The 16,918-nt window shown below is 40.1% G+C and overlaps 1 protein-coding gene and 1 pseudogene across 2 annotated transcripts in view; one reads left to right on the top strand and one right to left on the bottom strand.

Annotated features, from left to right (window-relative positions):
• Positions 1–16,918, bottom strand: part of CSTPP1 (centriolar satellite-associated tubulin polyglutamylase complex regulator 1) — a 220,925-nt gene that overhangs the window by 114,291 nt on the left and 89,716 nt on the right. The window lies entirely within an intron of this gene.
• LOC120364629 (ATPase Get3-like) lies at positions 4,261–12,414 on the top strand (annotated as a pseudogene).

The raw sequence follows: 16,918 nt of genomic DNA, 5'->3' as shown, positions 1-16,918 counted from the left end.
CCTGATTTTATCTCCCATTCCCAATTTCCATCATGTCTCACGTATAACTCTCTAACAGTGCTCACAGTTTGCTACCTTGTTTTAAACTTACTGGACTTTCCCCTGGTAGACTGTCAGTTCTATGAAGTAAGGACTTAGGTTGTACTCATCTTTGTCTCTACTATATTATATTACCTAACTCACAGTTACTCATAAATATTTGTGGAAACTGATTTAGAAAGATAAGATAAATAGGCAAGTGATGCCAGGTAGAATGTATCTTTGAAGCTAGCCACACAGGAAATACTGAAAGTCTGTATCTTATTAACTTTTCTAAACTCCAGGCTTTGGGTCTGGAATTCACCAGCTTTATTTTGATTGGTATTTTCCTGGTGTATCTTTTTAATAACCCTTCTAGGTCATTTTGTTTAAGTATATATATTAAAAATAGTATATGCTAGATTTTGCTTCTCTACCCAACCTTACAGTCAGTATATGTTAATGAGTGGCTTTTTAGTGTATCAGATTAATTTCTGACCTGATATCTTATTTTATCTTTCCCATTACCCATTCTTCTTTGCCTTTCCCCATCTTCTTTTCCTACCTTCTACTGTGTTAGTAAAGTTTTGTTTTGTTTTAATCCTTTTCTACCCTCCCTGTTAGTTTGGAAGCTATAGACAAAATCTATAATCTTTTAGTATTAAAATTTAACATAATCAGTCAGGCATGGTAGTGCATGCCTGTAGTTCTACTCAGAGGCTAAGGATGGAGGATCGCTTGAGCCCAGGAGTCTGAGTCCAGCCTGGGCAATATGGTGAGACACCATCTGAAAAAATTAAAATAATATTTCTCTCCATGTTTTTCCCCAGACGTGATCTCGCTCTGTCACCTAGGCTGAAGTGCAGTGGCCCCATCTCAGCTCACTGTAACTTCTGCCCTCCCGGCTCGAGCATCAGTCCTCCCAACTCAGCCTCCTGATGCTGGGACCAAAGGCATGCATCATCATACTCAGCTATTTTTTTTTCTTTTTTTTTTAGTAGAATTGGGGGTCTCATCATGTTGCCCTGACTGGTCTCAAACTCCTGAGTTCAAGTGATCCACCCATCTCAGCCTCCCGAAGTGCTAGGATTACAGGTATGAGCCACCATGCGTGTCCTACCTATACATTTTTGAAAATGTCTGAAAATACTCATTATCTTTATAACTCTCCAGAACAAGACAAGGGGCCAGGCACGGTAGCGCATGCCTATAATCCAGCAATTTAGGAGGCTGAGGTGGGTGGATTGCTTGAGCTCAGCAGTTTGAGACCAGCCTAGGCAACATAGTGAAATCCTAATTCTACGAAAAAATACAAAAATTAGCTGGGCATCGTGGCGCATGCCTGTGGTCCCAGCTACTCAGGAGGTTGAGGTAGGAGGACTGCTGGAGCCAAGGGAGTCAAGGCTACAGTAAGGTGATCGTGCCACTGCACTCTAGCCTGGGTGACAGAACAAGACCCTGTCTCAAAATAAATAAAATAAAAATAAAAACAAGACAAAGGCCAAAGTACACTTTCTATAACTTAGGTGTAGTCTCCTCATCATCTGTTATTACTTTTTAGAATGTGACTAGAATCTCTCTCTTTTTAAATTGGAAAACTTTTTTGATGTGGTAAAATATACATAATATTTATCATTTAACCATTTGCAAGTGTACAATGCAGTGTCATTAAATATATTCATAATGCTGTGCGACTGTGAACACCATCTATACCCAAAACTTTTTCATCATCTCCAACAAAAATTTGATATCAATTAAACACCAACATCCCATTCTGCCCAACCCCCAGACCCTGACAACCTCTATTCTACTTTACGTCTCTCTATATTTGTCTATTCTAAGCACCTCATATAAGTGGAATCGTTTATCTGCCATTCTGGCCTATTTCACTAAGAATAATGTTTTCAAGGTCTGTATACATAGCATGTATCAAAATTTCTTTTCTTTCTTTCCCTCCCTCCCTCCCTCCTCTTTCCTTCCTTCATATTTTTTACATAATAGAGACAAGCTCTCCCTGTGTTATTCAGGCTGGTCTCTAGCCTTGAACACCTGGCCTCAAATGATCCTTCCGCCACAGCTTCCCAAAGTGTTGGGATTACAGGTGTGAGCCACTGCAGGGCTGTAAATTTCTTTCTTTTTTTTTTTTTTTAAAAGCAGAATAACATTCCATTGCATGTATATACCATATATTGTTTATCCATTCATCAGTTGATGGACCCTTGGGTTACTTCCATCTTTTGGCTATTGTGAATAATGCTGCTATGATTGGTATACAAGTATCTGTTTCAGTCCCTTCTTTAATTCTTTTAGATCTACCCCTACAAGTACAATTGCTGGGTCATAAAGTAGTTATAGGTTTAACCTTTTGAGAAACAACCGAATTGTTTTCCAGAGCAACTGTACTATTTTACATTCTCACTAGCAATGTGCAAGCGTTCCAATTTTTCCACATCCTCACCAACACATGCTACTGTCCTTTTTAAAAAATAGCCAACCTAGAAGGTGTGAAGTAGCATCTTATTGTTTTGATTTGCATTTCACCAACGACTAATGATGTTGAGCATCTTTTCATATGTTGGCCATTTGGATATCTCCTCTGGAGAAGTATCTATTCAAGTCCTTTGCCCATCTTAAAATTGGGTTGTTTTGTTGTCGTTGAGTTGCAGGAGTTCTTTACATATTCTGAATATTCATTCCTTATTGGATATATGATTTGCAAATATTTTCTTCTATTGTGTGGGTTGTCCTTACCCTTTCATGATATATCATCTGATGCACAAAAGTGCTTAATTTTGATGAACTCTGATTTATTTATATTTTTTGTACCTTGTGTTTTTTGTGTCATATCTGTGAAATCGCTGCTAAACTTAATGTCATGAAAACTTTCCCTTATGTTTTCTTCTACGAGTTTTATAGTTCAATTTCATTCTTTCCCATGTGGCTATCCAGTTTTCCCAGCACCATTTGTTGAAAAGACTATCCTTTCCCTACTGAATTGCACCTGCAGGAAATCAAATGACCATATATGTAAAAGTTTATTTCTGGGCTCCTTAATCTATTCCAGTGGTCTACATGTTTGTCCTTATACCAGTACCATAATACTTGAATTACTATGGCTTCATAGCAAGTTTTATAGTTGGGAAGTTTGAATCTTCCAATTTTATATTCTTTTTTCAAGATTGTCCCGGCTATTCCATATGATTTTGAGGATTAGCTTTTCCACTTCAGTGAAAAAGATTATTTGGAATTTTGATAGAAATTCTGTTGAATTGCCAGGCATAGTGGCTCACGTCTGTAATCCCAGCACTTTGGGAGGCCGAGGCAGGCAGATCACCTGAGGTCAGGAGTTCAAGAACAGCCTGGCCAACAAGGTGAAACCACGTCTCTACTAAAAATAAAAAAATTAGCCAGGGGTGGTGGTGGGCACTTGTAATCCCAGGTACTTGAGAGGCTGAGGCAGGAGAATCGCTTAAACCCAGGAGGCAGAGGTTGTAGTGAGCTGAGATCATGCCACTGCATTCCAGCCTGGGCAACAGAATGAGACTCCAACTCAAAAAAAGGGAAAGAAAGAAATTGTGTTAAATCAGCCAGCCTGGCCAACCATGGCAAAACCCCATCTCTACTAAAAACACAAAAATTAGCCAGGTGTGGTGGCACACACCTGTAATCCCAACTACTCTTGTTCATTTATTTAATTAAATAAAAATAAATTTATTTTAAAAATAAATTAGGCTGGCATGGTGGCTCACGCCTGTAATCCAAGCACTTTGGAGGCCAAGGCGGGCAGATCACCTGAGGTTGGGAGTTCAAGCCTGATCAACATGGTGAAACCCCATCTTTAAAACAATAAATAAATAAATAAATAAATAAAATAAAATAAACCTATAGGGTAGATATATTGTAGAACCTGCATTACTCAGGCTGACCAGACAGAATAGAGAATGAATTTAAGATAGTAAGTGCCTCCTAAGTAGTTGGGTCTACAGGCCTGTGCCACCATGCCTGGCTAATTTTTATATTTGTTGTAGAGACAGGGTTTTGCCATGTTGCCCAGGCTGGTCTCGAACTCCTGGGTTCATGCGATCTGCCCACCTTGGCCGCTGAAAGTGCCAGGATTACAGGTGTGAACCACTCCAACCTGGCTTCAAAGTCAGTTTTAAATAGTTCAACTATTTATTTTCTCTGGAGTAAATTTATGTTTACCGGGTTTACTGACTATCTTTCTCAACACTGGTTTTCCTCATGAATTCTGGAATTTCAGCATGTAAGTTCATCTGAAGCAGGAGCCTTTCACTCTCTCCTGTGGATAGATTCTAGTTCAGAACCAGGTCTTGCACTGGATGACTTACGGCTCCATTCCTGATATGATATAGGGATATCATAGAGACTGTCACTGTACCCCTATGGAGGTTGGACCACTAAGACCTGGCTGCAAGGCTGTCTGCTTCCTCTCACATCTCAAAGTTTTTGTTTTTTCACTAGACAGGGTCTTACTATGTTGCCCAGGCTGGTTTCAAACTCCTGGCTCAAGGGATTCTCCTGCCTCAGCTTTCCAAATAGCTGGGGCTACAGGCATGTACCACCACACCTAGCTAAACCTCCAGGTTTTATGTGAGCCATTTCTCAGGTAGCAGTCATAACTTTTTCTGAGTCTCCCTTAAAGTGGTAGAAGCAGAAGGGGCTAGCTCCAGTCTCCTGCACTGTGTGTACACACTACTAGTCTCCACCATTTCACAAGAAATAAGCTTTCAGTTTCCTACGCCTTCTGAACCCAGAGCATAGGAGGCATGTGGTTACGGTCCCACTCACTGCACTATGGTTTTATTTAGTTCCTGGTCCACAGATGAATTTATATTAACTTTACACATGGCTATGTCCATAAAATTCTCTTCTTAGAAACTTTTATGTATCATTACCATGTGCGTAGAATGAAAAAGAGGCCCAAGTCATAAACACTGCAAGCCATCATGACCAGAAATCCAAAACAAACATTTGACCTACCAAGCTTAAAAATGCATATTTGCACTAATTTTTCATTGTATTTGGCTGAACCAAAAAGTTGCTTAATAGACATTAATCTTTCCTCTAAAGTAAAACAAAAAAGTTCCTAAAAATATCTTAAAGGCCATACAGAAGAATACCATATGTCTGCCATAAACAGATTTTGCCAAAACCAGTATTCAAATTTCATTGAGCAAATTTTGTTTTTATTCTTTAAGTTGTTGGAGTTTTTCCTTGAAGATTTTAATTTAAAAAATTTTTGACATATTGTAATTTCAAATTTACCAAGAATTTATAACAGCACAAATAATTCTTGAATATTTTTTACCTGGATTACTCAATTTTGCTACTTTCTCTCACTTGCTTTTTCTCTTTCTCTCTAGCTCTCTCTTTCTTTCTCAGACACACACACGCGCGCACACACACAAACACCTAAGTACATATGTATATACATATTATCAATTTTTGGAACTATTTAAGAGTAAGTTGTAGACAGGATGCTCATTTACTCTTAAGAGTATTTCCTAAAAATAAGGAAACCAACCAACCTACCTACCTACCTTCCTTCCTTCCTTCTTTCCTTCCCTCCCTCCCTCCTTCTGTCCCTCCCTCCCTCCCTCTTTCCTTCCTTCCTCTCTTTATCTCTCTTTATCTTCTTTTTTTTTTTTTTAGACAGGCACTTTGCTGTTGCCCAAGCTGAAATGCAGTGATGTGATCATAGCTCACTGCAGTCTTGAACTCCTGAGCTCAAGTGATCCTTCCACCTCATCCTCCTGAGTAGCTGGGACTACAGTACATGTGCACACCATCATGTTTGGCTAATTAAAAAAAATTTTTTTTTTTTTAGAGATTGGGTATTGCTTTATTGCCTAGGTTGATCTCAAACTCCTGGCTTCAAGTGATCTTTCCACCTCAGTCTTCCAAAATCAGCCTCAAAAAGCCACTGAAGCCTAGGTTTAGCAACATCATTGAGAAGTGCAGCCTTAAGTTAAGTGGATCCTTGCTGGGGCAAAGGTGGCATGGGCAAGACCACTTGCAGTTGCAGCCTGGCCATCCACCAAGCAAAGGGGCAGGAGAATATTCTGATCATCACAGACCTGGCCCACAACATCTCAGATGGTTTTGTCCAGAAGTTCTCAAGGTACCTACCAAGGTCAAAGACTCTGACAGTCAACCTCTTCACTATGGAGATTGACCCCAGCCTGGGTGCAGCACAGCTGCCCAGTGAGTTCTGAGGACAACATGCTGAGCATGAGCAAGAAGTTGATGCAGGAAGCCATGCATGCCTTCCCCAGCATCGATGAGGCCATGAGCTATGCTGAGGTTATGAGGCTGACAAAGGGCATGAACTTCTCAGTGGTGGTGGTTGACATGGCAATCAGCAGATCAAGAACCAGGTCAAACCCCTTTATCTTACAAACATGCAACATGCTAGGCCTGGGGGACATGAACATAGACCTGCTGTCCTCCATGCTGAAGCAGACACTGTCCATCATCTACTCTGTCAGCAAGCAGTTCAAAGGCCCTGAGCAGATGACCTACATAATCTGCGACTGTAACCCTGAGTTCTATCCCTATATGAGACAGAGGGACTGATCCAGGAGCTGGCCAAGTACAAGACTGACACATACAACATCATCATCACCCAGCTTCTCTTCCCCAACCTGAAAACCCTGAAAGATATGTGAGGCCTGACACAACATCCAGGCCCAAGTATCTGAACCAGATGGAAGACCTGTATAAAGAGTTTTACATTATGAAACTGCCACTGTTTCCCCATGAGGTGCAGGGGGCAAAGTCAACACCTTCTCAGCCCACCTTACGGATCCCGATAAGCCCTGCAGCACCCAGCACCATTGCCCCAGCCCCAGCCGCCACCATTTTATGCCCAACCTTCACCTTCCCCACCCTCCAGGACAGAGGTTACACAAATCCCACCCCCTCGGCCACAGTACAAGGGGAGCCCCTTGGGCAGCAGATGTATGGTAGATGCACCTGTCGGAAATAATTGAAGCATACCCTGAGAATGACCTTGTGGTCTAAGATGAATGTGTGTTCAGAGTTCTGAGTGAAGGAATCTGGGAATGGCTAACCCCGAGATTCATTCCTTATCTATGAGAACAACTGAACCATCTGATCCATTCCATGGATCACAGGTCACATAGGGGATTGAGGCCCTTTGTTTTGGGTTGGATGAAGGTTGCCAGGTGGAGGTTGCTAAGGGGAGGGTGCTAAGTGAAAATGCTGTATAAACTGCAGGTTTTTTTTGTTTTGTTTTGTTTTTTTTGAGACGGAGTTTCGCTCTTGTTACCCAGACTGGAGTGCAATGGCGCGATCTCGGCTCACCGCAACCTCCGCCTCCCGGGTTCAGGCAATTCTCCTGCCTCAGCCTCCTGAGTAGCTCGGATTACAGGCACACACCACCATGCCCAGCTAATTTTTTGTATTTTTAGTAGAGACAGGGTTTCACCATGTTGACCAGGATGGTCTCGATCTCTTGACCTCGTGATCCACCTGCCTCGGCCTCCCAAAGTGCTGGGATTACAGGCGTGAGCCACCGTGCCCGGCGAACTGCAGGTTTTTTAATAAGTGGTAGTGCTTCTCCTGTTTAGCCTGCTACCCTTGGACTACCCTGGATATAAATCCCCTCAATAAACACTATGTTTCGTTTGCTGGCTCCGTGTTGTTTCTTCAGCCTCTCAAACATGGTGCCATCCCTATCGAAGTCAGTAAGGGTCTAGCACAACAGGAACAGGGAGGGAGTCTATTCCCCTGGTGAGGGTAGAAGTGGTGTAGCTGCCCTCCCTGCTGTCTCTCCCTGCCTCTTGCTCTTCAGTAAAATGATCTTAAACTGCAAAACAAAAGTTACAATGAAAATGACATGTAATGAAACAAAGTTATTTGAAAACCTGTTGTATAGGTTTCTTTGTAGAATGTACTTCAATTTGGATTTGTCTGATGCTTCCTCATAATTCAATTCAGGTTGTGCCCCTTTGCCAGGATTATCACAAAGGTAATGCTGAGTTCTTCTCAGTGCCTCACATCTAGGGGCACTTGCTGATTAGTCTAATTACTGGGGATGTTAACTTTGATTCTTTGCTTAGAGCAGCATCAGCCAGACTTTGCCACTATAAAGTTAGCCGTTGGAATGAATAGCCTGTGGGAAGATAATTTGAGTCTGTAGAAATATGTAGTTACTCTTCAAACTTTCATTCATAAATTTTAGTATCTATCAACAACTGTTGTCAGAAGCAATAACGAATATAAAGGTTTTGCCAAATGGTGATCTTTTTTCCAACTACGTCGTTTCATCTACATTTTTAGGTTGACCTTCTACAATAAGGAAGAGCTTTCCCTCCTTACTTAATTATATCATTGTGAACTCATGGATTCTTACTTTATTCAATAGATTATAATCCTTTAGTATCATTATTTATTTTTATGCTCAAGTGATCCCATATTTGGCCATGGAAGCCCTTCAAGCTGACTTCTATGTCCCCTTGACATTTCCACATAATTCTCTGATCACTTCCTTCCTTTCTGATAGAATAAGATGTTCCAGGATCATCTTGTTCTTTCCCTAACTTACCCCAGAGCCAGCCATTTACCCAAGAAGCACAGTTGTTTTTAGTAAAGAACAGTGTTTAGAAACCAAGATCTAGGTAAGTGCTGGATATGTTGATTGCTCCACGTGCTCACTGCCTCTCAGAATGCAGAGTTAAAAAACAGATGAAGGTGTATATTTATATATGCACAATACATGTGTACATACACATCTATATCCATTTCTATCTACATCTCTAACTGCATATGTATCTATAAAAATCTATGAATACGGCCGGGCACGGTGGCTCAAGCCTGTAATCCCAGCACTTTGGGAGGCCGAGGCGGGTGGATCACGAGGTCAAGAGATCGAGACCATCCTGGTCAACATGGTGAAACCCCGTCTCTACTAAAAATACAAAAAATTAGCTGGGCATGGTGGCGTGTGCTTGTAATCCCAGCTACTCAGGAGGCTGAGGCAGGAGAATTGCCTGAACCCGGGAGGCGGAGGTTGCGGTGAGCCGAGATCGCGCCATTGCACTCCAGCCTGGGTAACAAGAGCAAAACTCCGTCTCAAAAAAAAAAAAAAAAAAAGATAAAAAAAAAATCTATGAATTCACACGGATTGGATTCCATTTCAACACTACAGTTTACATTCTATCATCTCTCCCCTTTCCATATCTGAAATGTTCTTTTTCTAAAGAGAAAAAGGTTTCTATTATCTATAACATATTTACTTATTTGTTTATTCATAAAATGTACTGAGCTAGCTAACCCATTCCTCTGTGAAAAAGAAGCCTACTAATTAGAGTTTAATACTTGTTTAGAGTTGTTTTAGCCTAAGGGTATATAGTCCAAATATTGTGTTTCTTAGATTAACTTCTCCAACCCCCTTTAGTATGTTATATTATTCATTTGAAATGCAATTTGCTTTACTTACTCCTGTTTATTTTCAAACAGGAGACTGGGGTCTCCCCCAATCTTGTTGAATATATATATAGAGAGAATATATATGTATAATTACTTGCGTAAATGAAATAGTAACATAGTTCCAAAAGTAAGACATGTACAAAAAATATCAGATAAGTGACCTTTATATCTATCCCACTTTGATCTTTTCACTCCATTTCACTAAAATCTTATAGATAATGAATCTCATTGGTCTCTGGTTTATTCTTTCTGTGTGCATATTTTTTCTCAGATGAGCAAATACATGTATATACAGTTGACCTTTAGCAGCACAGATTTGAACTATATGGGTCTACTTATACATGGATTTTTTCAATAAATATGTTAGAAAATTTGGAGGGATTTGCAACAATTAAAAAAAACTCACAGTCCAACTGTGAATCCTAGACATATTGGAAAAATTAAGTAAGTCACAAATGCATAAAATATGTAGACACTAGTCTATTTCATCATTTACTACCATAAAATATACACAAATCTGTTATAAAAAGTTAACATTTAGCAAAACTGACACACACACTTACAGACCATACACAGTGCTATTCACAGTGGAAAGAAATGTAAGCAAACATACAGTATTAAATCAAAACTGTATAAAATTAACTGTACCTCATACTGTACTACTATAATAATTTCATTCACAGCCACCTCCTGTTGCTAATGCAGTGAGGACAAGTGTTGCAAGTATCTGCTTAAAACGCCATGTTATACTGATCATCTCTGTGTGGGCAGTTCATTTCTTCAGTAAATTGTGTATCACAGTAAAAAGTTATCTCTCGTGAGGCCGGGCATGGTGGCTCAAGCCTGTAATCCCAGCACTTTGGGAGGCCGAGGCGGGTGGATCACAAGGTCAAGAAATCGAGACCATCCTGGTCAACATGGTGAAACCCCGTCTCTACCAAAAATACAAAAAATTAGCTGGGCATGGTGGCGCGTGCCTATAATCCCAGCTACTCAGGAGGCTGAGGCAGGAGAATTGCCTGAACCCAGGAGGCGGAGGTTGCGGTGAGCCAAGATTGCGCCATTGCACTCCAGCCTGGGTAATAAGAGCAAAACTCCGTCTCAAAAAAAAAAGTGATCTGTCATGGTTCTCATGTATTTTTCATTGTGCTCAGTGCAATATCATAAACCTCTAATAACACCATCAGACCCACATGAAGTGTCACTAGTGATGCTGGGAGTGCTCCCAAGAAGCAGAGAAAATTCATGATGTTACAAGAAAAAGCTGAATTGCTTGACATACATCATAGATTGAGATCTGCAGCTGTGGTTGCTCTCCATTTCAAGATAAATGAATCTAATCTAAGGACAACTGTAAACAAAGGAAAGGAAATTCATGAAGCAGTGGTTGTAGCTACATCAGCAGGCATAAAAACACTGTCCTTTTGGTGAAATATTTTTTTTATCTTGTCTTGAAAATGCAGCTTTTATATGAGTGTAGGATTTTTATAAGAAAGGCATACCTAACATGACCCTAATATGATATGAGAAAAAGTGAAGTCATTATATGACAACTTAAAGCAGAAGGATGGTGAAGGGTCTAAAGCTGGAGAATTTAATGCCAGTAAAGGATGATTTAATATTTTAGAACAAGTTTTGGCTTAAAAAATATCAGAATATTAGGATAAGTAGCTTCTGCCAACCAAGAGGCAGCAAACAAGTTTCCAGATGCCAATAAGAAAATTATTGAGGAGGCCAGGCGCAGTGGCTCATGCCTGTAATCCCAGCACTTTGGAAGGCTGAGGTGGGAGGATTGCTTGAGCCCAGGAGTTTGAAACAGCCTGGACAACATGGAAAAATGCCATCTCTACCAAAAATAAAAATAAAAATAAAAATTAGCTGACACACACCTGTAGTCCCAGCTACTCGAGAAGCTGAGGCATGAAGCACAGTCAAGCACAGGAATTCCATGTGGTGTGAGCTATAATCAAGCCACTGCACTCCAGCCTGGGCAACACAGTGAGGCACTGTCTCTTAAAAAATAAAAAAAAATTTAAAAAGCTTTTTAAAATCATTGAGGAAAAAGGATATCTGCCTGAGCGGTTTTTTAATGCAGATGATAGTGCCCTATTCTAGGGGGAAAATAACACAAAGGACACTTGTTAGTAAGGAAGAGAAGTAAGTACCAGGATTTAAGGCAGAAAGGGATGGGCTAACTCTATTTTGTGCAAATGCGGTCAGGTTTATGATTAGGACTGCCCTTATCTATAAAGCTGCTAACCCCTGAGCTTTGAAGGAAAAAGATAAACACTAGTTGCCAGTTCTGGTTGTACAAGAAGGCCTGAACAATGGGAATCATTTTTTCTAGACTAGGTTTCATCAATATTGTTCCTGAAGTCAGGATGTATCTTTCTAGTAACGGACTGTCTTTTAAAGTTCTTTTGAATTGGACAATTCCCCTGGCCATCTAGAACCCATGAGTTCAACACCAAAGGTATCAAAGTAGTCTATAATAATGTTTCTAATTCAGCCCCTCAGTGAGGGGATCATAAGGACCTTTAAGGCTCCTTACACATAGTACTCTACTGTCAACACTACAGAAGAGAATCCTGATAGAACATCAAGAAAGTCTGGGAGGATTACACCATTGAAGATGCCATTGTTGTTACAGAAAAAGCCATAAAAGCCATTGAGCCCCAAACAATAGATTCCTGCTGGAGAAAACTGTAACCAGATGTTGTGCATGACTTCACAGGATTTACGACAGAGCCAATCAAGGAAATCATGAGAGAGACTGTGGATATGGCAAAGGCGGGGGAAGGGTTCCAAGATATGGATCTTGGAGAAATTCAAGAGCTAACGGACATCGCATCAGAGGAATTAACAGAAGACAACTTGATGAAGGTGAATGCTTCTGAACCAGTGCCGGAAAAGAAGACATAGACGAGGAAGAAGACACAGAAGTAGGGCCAGAAAACAAACTGACATTAGACAATCTGGCAGAAGAGTTCCAGCTATTCCAGACTGCTTTTCACTTCCCTTATGACAGGAATTCTTCAGTGATACAGGCACTGACACTAAAGCGAATGGAAGAAAAATTAGTACCATAGAGAAACATTTTTAGAAAGGCCGGGCATGGTGGCTCAAGCCTGTAATCCCAGCACTTTGGGAGGCTGAGGCAGGTGGATCGCGAGGTCAAGAGATCGAGACCATCCTGGTCAACATGGTGAAACCCCATCTCTACTAAAAAATACAAAAAATTAGCTGGGCATGGTGGCGCGTGCCTGTAATCCCAGCTACTCAGGAGGCTGAGGCAGGAGAATTGCCTGAACCCGGGAGGCGGAGGTTGCGGTGAGCCGAGATCGCGCCATTGCACTCCAGCCTGAGTAACAAGAGTGAAACTCTGTCTCAAAAAAAAAAAAAAAGTATAATCATTGCAATTTTCATTGCATTACTGATGAGGTAAAAATCTCAAAGTAATTGTAAAAAATCCTGGATATTACATGGTTGAGAAACAAATTTTGATTTTAAATTTACAAGACTCTGTAGTTCACAGTTGAACACTGTGCCTTCCTGAAATATCAAAGAATAATGTACCTTAATAAGCCTGCTACTATTGGCACCTTGTAAAAATTAAAAAATTAAAGTTAAAAAAAGAAAGAAACATTTTTAGAGACATAAAAAGGCAAAAAAAAAATCAGATAGAAATCACCATGTATTTTCATAAAGCTACGCTGAGTGTGCCTGCCTCTCCTGCCTCTCCTTCTACCTCCTCCACCTCTTCCCCCTCTGCCACCCTTAAGACAGCAAGACCAACTCCTCCTCCTCCTTCTCTTCCTCAGCCATCAAGAAGACAAGGATGGAGACCTTTATCATGATCTACTTTCACTTAATAAATAGTAAATATATTTTCTTTTCCTTTTTATTTTCTTAATAACATTTTCTTTTCTCTTGCTTACTTTAAGAATGCAGTATATAATAGATATACAATGTACGTGTTAATCAACTGTTTTAATGTTTATTGGTAAGGCTTCTGGTCAACAGTAGACTATAAGTAGTTAAGTTTTTGGTGAGTCCAAAATTATATGTGGATTTTTGACTATGAGAAAGGGAGAGGTTGGCACCCATAATCCTCATGTTTTTTAAAGGCCCACTGTATTTTTATGTCCTCTTCTGCCTTACATAAAAAGCAGCATAAAATAGATATTCCTTTGTCCAATTCATAGGGATATAAATATTTCTTTTTAAGCTATAATGAATAAGAAGTTCAGGAAATCTCTATGGATTCTCTAGCCACAATATTAAAATTAAAATTTTTTGGACTTGGCTGTGATATATATGAAGGTTAAAAAAATCAAAAATTAAAATTTATTTGTGAGTTATATATTTTTAACCTTACAAGGTTCCGTTTATTAAAATGAAAAGGCCTGATGGCGCATCCATTTTCTTTAGTTGAATATGTTTGTATTAATTGTAAAGTCAAGCTTATCAGTTAATTCTCTCCAGAAGATGTAATCATCTATGTGGCATACGTTCCTGGATTTGTCTATAATACTGTCACTAAGCAATTATAATTAAGCCCTCCCATTTGCATAAAATGTGAAGACTGTGTTCACAACAGTAGTAAAATTTGGTTTCACTGGAAATTTAAAAATTCTCAAGTAAAAAAAAATTCAACGGCTGAGTACAAATGTCTCTTAAGTTGGTTTTGACAATAAAATAATTAAATTCCATAGATTCCCTATTTTATTAGCTTAATATTTGTGATGGTTAATACTGAGTGTCAACTTGATTGGATTGAAGGATACAAAGTATTGATCCTGGGTGTGTCTGTGAGGGTCCTGCCAAAGGAGATTAACATTTGAGTCAGTGGGCCGGGAAAGGTGGACCTACCTGTAATTTAGGTGAGCACAATCTAATCAGCTGCCAGCACAGCTAGAATAAAATGCAGGCAGAAAAATGTGAAAAACAGGCCGGCCTAGCTTCCCAGCCTACATCTTTCTTCCATGTTGGATATTTCCTGCCCTCAAACGTTGGACTCCAAGTTCTTCAGTTTTGGAACTCGGACTGGCTATCCTTGCCCCTCAGCCTGCAGATGGTCTATTGTGAAACCTTGTGATTGTGTAAGTTAATACTTAATAAACTCCCCTTTATATATCTATTCCATTAGTTCTATCCATCTAGAGAACCCTGACTCATACAATAATTAGGGCAATTTTTCTTTTTAAGAGATGGGGTCTTGCTCTGTTGCTCAGGCTGGGGTGCAGTGGCACTATCACAGCTCACTATAGCCTCAAACTCCTGGGCTGAAGTGATCCCCCTGCCTCAGCCTCCCAAGTAGCTGAGACTACAGGCATGTGCTACCATGCCTGGCTAATTTTGCTTATTTTTTGTAAAGACAGAGTCTCGCTATGTTGCCCAGGCTGGTCTCAAACTCCTGAGCTAAAGCAATCTTCCCACCTTAGCATCTCAAAGTATTGGGATTACAGGTGTGAGCCACCATGTCAAGCTCCAGGGCAATTTTCTCCAGTAATATATTAAAAAAACACAGCAGGAGCTGTGTTAAAAATTAATAATTTTATAATCAGATATTTGTAAACATGTTAAGCTAATGAGAGTTCTTGATACAATTTCATTTCTCTTCTAGTAACAAAGGCTGTTTGTACAGAAAAAGTCATACAGAATTCTATTAAGTGGTATGTATTTTCTCCTGAAAAACTAGATCCAAATTCTAAGAATTTATGTATGCTGTCAATTCCACATAAACATCTTAATTTCGGATATTAACTAGCAAAAAAGCAAGAATTTATTTAAATTATTCTGATGAAGTGGCCAGTAGCTCAGGGACCACCAAGAAAGAATTAAATATAAATGTAACCACACATCTTTATAATAGAGTGATATACATTCATTTGAGTATACACTCAGTCATGGGACTGCTGGGTGGAATGGTATTTCTGCCTTTAGATCTTTGATTTTAAAAGTGGGGTACATATACACTATGGAATGGTCTGCAGCCATAGAAAAGAATGAGATCGTGTCCTTTGCAGGGACATGGATGTAGCTGGAGGCCATTATCCTTAGCAAACTAATCCAGAAACAGAAAGCCAAATTCTTCATGTTCTCACTTACAAGCAGAAGCTAAATGAGAACAAACGGCCACACAGAGGGAAACACCACATACTGGGGCCTACTGAAGGGTGGAGGGTGGGAAGAGGGAGAAGATCAGGAAAAACAACTAATGGGTACCAGTTTAATATCTGAGTGATGAAATAATCTATACCACGAACCCCCACGACACAAGTTTACCTGTATAACAAACCTGCACATGTACCCCTGAACTTAAAAGTTAAAAATAAATAAGTAAGGCCGGGCGCGGTGGCTCAAGCCTGTAATCCCAGCACTTTGGGAGGCCGAGGCGGGTGGATCACGAGGTCAAGAGATCGAGACCATCCCGGTCAACATAGTGAAACCCCGTCTCTACTAAAAATACAAAAAATTAGCTGGGCATGGTGGCACGTGCCTGTAATCCCAGCTACTCAGGAGGCTGAGGCAGGAGAATTGCCTGAACCCAGGAGGCGGAGGCTGCGGTGAGCCGAGATCGCGCCATTGCACTCCAGCCTGGGTAACAAGAGCGAAACTCCGTCTCAAAAAAAAAAAAATAAAAAAATAAAAAAATAAATAAATAAATAAGTAAATAAATAAATAAATGTAACCATACTAGATCTATATAAATAGTTATTTACATTCCACACGTGGAAGTATGGCATATGGGCAAAAGGACCAAATTAAAATATTCCAGTTCATTCTTAATGTGTAAAGAGGCAAAAATTCAAAACTCCAACAACACTCTATGTCCTCCAGGTGCTCCTTGTTCTCACTCAAACTGAAAACTGCCAGTGAGCCTTGGCCTATACCGTTCAATTGGATTATGGCAGTTGAGAATCTTCCTAGGCCATTCTCTTATCTCCTTTTTTATTCCTAAAGCCTGGCCAGCTCATTAGAGTGGACTATCTTCTGTTAGAATTGGAATTGAACTTCTCTTATGATAGGACTTTTTTTTTTTTTTTTTAAGGCAGGGTCTTTTACCCAGGCTGAATTACAACAGTGTGATTATAACTCACTGCAGCTTCAAATACCTGGGCTCGGGCAATCCTCCTACCTCAGCCTCCTGAGTAGCTGGGACTACAAGTGTGCACCACCATGCCTGGCTAATTTTCTTTCTTCCTTTTTTTTTTTTTCTCCAGTAGAGACAAGATCTCATTATGTTGCCCAGGCTGGTCTTGAATTCCTGGGCTCGAGTGATTCTCCTGTTTCAGCCTCCCAAAGTGCTAGGGTTATAGGTGTAAGCCACTGTGCCCGGCCTTTTTTTTTTTCTTTTTTTCCCAAGGAATCCTAAATATATCTGCCAAGAACTAAAATAGGAGAACAGATCACATGCAGCACA

Source organism: Saimiri boliviensis, chromosome 6 (assembly GCF_048565385.1).
Source record: "Saimiri boliviensis isolate mSaiBol1 chromosome 6, mSaiBol1.pri, whole genome shotgun sequence".
Lineage (NCBI taxonomy): Eukaryota > Metazoa > Chordata > Mammalia > Primates > Cebidae > Saimiri > Saimiri boliviensis.
This window is presented reverse-complemented; position numbering and strand designations above follow the sequence as displayed.